We start from the raw sequence: 3,682 nt of genomic DNA, 5'->3' as shown, positions 1-3,682 counted from the left end.
CTTAGCCGCTATTCCCAACTGTGAAATTCCAGCTCTACCTCCTCGCTTTGGTTGGGGGGCCTATAAAATGCCCTCACTATTACTTCCCCCCTTCTTCCTTATGGAGTTCTACCCACATGGATTACATCAAGGTAGGTGATACTTTTGAGCAGACATCTCTGGTTTGAAGACAATACCAGGGAAAATCCCATTCAAATAATTAACAAAAGCAGAGAAATCGGATTCATTACCATCCCAAATCAAAAAGATATCATCAATGTATCCTAATCAGCATTTAACATGTTCAGAGTAAACAATTGTTGTAAAAATGTTACTTTCCTCTATATAACTAACAAACAAATTTGCAAACAAAGGGGCTGCAGAGCTGCCCATAGCTGTTCCTCGTTCCTGGGTGTATTTTCTGCCCTCAAACGCAAAAAAAAATATTTTCAAGCACAAAATGCAGACAATCGATCAGAAAATTAGATGGGAGATTCTGGACATTCCTGGACATTCGATTTGGATAGAAAATATCTTACTGCTGCCAAACCAGCCGCAATAGGTATGCTGGTGTATAGAGATGAAATGTCCATAGTTGCTAATAGCCTGTTAGCAATAGCAGCTGTAAATGTAAATTTACAGCCTAAAGGCTGCTGTGAATGAAAATTGATTAATTGTGCCAGAGGTTGAGTGATTGACCCAGAACCGGACACAATGGGACGAAACCTAATAGGATTAGTTCCTTTGTGGATTTTAGGCAATCCGTAGATCACTGGTAGACGTGGTTATTCATTCAACAGGAATTCGGCAGTGTCCAAGGAGATCCACCCATTTGATTGACCAATGTCGACCAGAGATTTTAAGGCATTTATTATGCTGTGTATGGGGTCATTGGTTAATTGCACATAGCTTGTGGCATCTGCCAACATCAATAACATACCGTCCCTATATTCTGCGTAGTCCATAATAACAATTGCTCCGCCTTTATCAGCAGGTTTGATTATTATGTTTTTGTCCTCCCTTAGTGTTTTTAAATCTCAGAATTCCTTAGGACCAGATTTGGTATAAGTCCTAGTACAGACATTGTATTTCACAGTTTTTATGTAACTCTCAATGGACTGGTACTGTCTGGGAGGCATGAACTTGCTGTTCAGCTTAAACATTTGCCCCTTAGTTGTTGCTGCTGTCTGGGGTTATGTGGAGAAGAACTGTTTTAAGGGACTTTTCAAATCCAACATCGTAATTTTAAAGTCAAATTGGTTGAACTTGGATGTAGGGCAAAAGGATAGAAGCATTTCCCCCTTCTGTGATATTCCTTGCTGAGAGATTGATCACCGGGCTCGTCTGTCCTCTGTCCGTGCACAGTCACCTGCTCTTGGTTTGATACACACTGCGGCCTTTTGAGGCGGCCCCTCCTGGTTTTTCTACGCTGCTGACCCCTGGAAAAAAGGACACGTTGCCTTCAGTAGTAGATGCTGCAGAGCTGCCCGAGGTACCAGCTTCAGGGTCAGTAGATGGGTTTTCAGTCAGGCGTTCGCTTTCACAGTTGGCTGGTGAAGTGCATTCACATTGAGCGTTAGATGCGGGCCGAGGATGTACCCTACTCCTGGGTCAGGTGATGCCAGGTAACCAGGGGTATACCCTACCCTCTTGTCTCGTTTGGACGGTCGCTGTCGTGTGGTGTATGTTGTGGTTTCCGCTTCGATTTCTTGTAGGGTATTCCTTTTTTGGTCTTTATCCTGTAATGAGAGTTCCAGAGCAGTCAGCTCGCGATTAACCTGGCACAGTTTAACTTTCACCTCCTCTTTGACCAGGAGCATATAGTTAAGCGTGTTTTGGGTGGATACTTCTCACCAATTCTCACAAAATTCAAGCTTGTGATGGGCAATCATGGGTTGGTTTTTAATCCGGAACCCCGTGGGATTTTTCTCGCTGTGAAGTATTCAGATAAGGTTTGACCATGTAATTTAAAATCAACCCGTCTCTTCCTCAAAGGTTTGATTTCTCTCAGGCGATCAATTGCAGTGTCAGATCCGAAGGCTTTGTTGGTGTCTGCTGGAAACATGATAGCCTCAATCTCCCCTTGACTGTATATGCTTCCGGCGATTTTGTCACTTTGTGATGTAGGCGTTTCTTCAGATGCCATTTGGTTTAAAATGAAGATCAGGATCAAACCAATCGGTGAATATGGTCCCTCAGTAATGTCTGGGCGGGACCAAGATTAATAACCCCTGCAGTGGGTAGCTGTCAAGGGTGCTGTTCAGGGAAGCCAAATGTCAGGTCCTAATATTGTCACTTGCCTGATGAAGGGGCCCTGCGTGGCTCCAAAAGGTTGCTATATATTTATCATGTGACCACGGACTAAAGCTTTGGAACCTTTGGAGGAATACTTGGTGTGCTGATGACATTTCTTCACTTTAGTATCAACTGTGTCCAACCTATGGTCATTACAGCACCCAGCATCACCGTATAGCTGGTTATCTTGAATGTTTGCCTGGGGAATATTGCGTTTGAATAGACTTCAATGGGGTTTATTTGGTTCCAAACTTTCGCAATGTTTGAAAGTTCTGGTGAGAACCGAACAGGGGGTAGTTTAGCCCATCCCTACACAGCAGACAGCTCTACTGGTGTCTCCCCCTGTTTTCTAGAACCTTGGAGAAGGTTCTAGATGTAGAAGGTGGAAGCTAGGAGGAGCTGTTTGGCATATATACGAGGTCCGGGCCAAAGCCTATCAAAAAGGGGCTGGAAGGAGATGGGCACCTCAAAAATAGGCATCAGTTATTCCAAAAGGGGCAGTAGGATGGAAGATGGAGTGCTGAGGAGGCTGTCGGTGGCCTTGAGGGTGCCCCCTAGTCTGGCCTAGCTCTTACCTCTACCTCGGGCGGGTGCTGGAGGGACCTTCCACAACACACAGAGGAATTCTTTCTTGGAGGCAATAAAGAAACAAGAGGACAGTAAGTGCAGGCCAGCACTTCCGGGAGATCTCCTGAGAGTCAGTTGGATGGACTGGTGTCAGCCTAGAGCAGGGGTCTGCAACCTTTAAGACAAAAAGAGCCACTTGGACCCGTTTCCATGCCCCTTTCAATGTAGTGACCAGCATACATGCCCCTTTCAATGTAGTGACCAGCATACATGCCCCTTTTATTGTAGTGACCAGCATACATGCCCCTTTTATTGTAGTGACCAGCATACATGCCCCTTTCTATGTAGTGACCAGCATACATGCCCCTTACAGTGTAGTGATCAGCATACATGCCCCTTTCAATGTAGTGACCAGCATACATGCCCCTTACAATTTAGTGACCAGCATACATGCCCCTTACACTGTAGTGACCAGCGTACATGCCCCTTACAATGTAGTGACCAGCGTACATGCCCCTTACAATGTAGTGACCAGCGTACATGCCCCTTACAATGTAGTGACCAGCGCACATGCCCCTTACAATGTAGTGACCAGCGCACATGCCCCTTACAATGTAGTGACCAGCGTACATGCCCCTTACAATGTAGTGACCAGCGTACATGCCCCTTTCAATGTAGTGACCAGCGTACATGCCCCTTTCAATGTAGTGACCAGCGTACATGCCCCTTTCAATGTAGTGACCAGCGTACATGCCCCCTTTCAATGTAGTGACCAGCGTACATGCCCCCTTTCAATGCAGTGACCAGCGTACATGCCCCCTTTCAATGCAGTGACCAGCGT

Source organism: Pelophylax lessonae, assembly GCF_965119305.1.
Source record: "Pelophylax lessonae genome assembly, chromosome: 5".
Lineage (NCBI taxonomy): Eukaryota > Metazoa > Chordata > Amphibia > Anura > Ranidae > Pelophylax > Pelophylax lessonae.
This window is presented reverse-complemented; position numbering follows the sequence as displayed.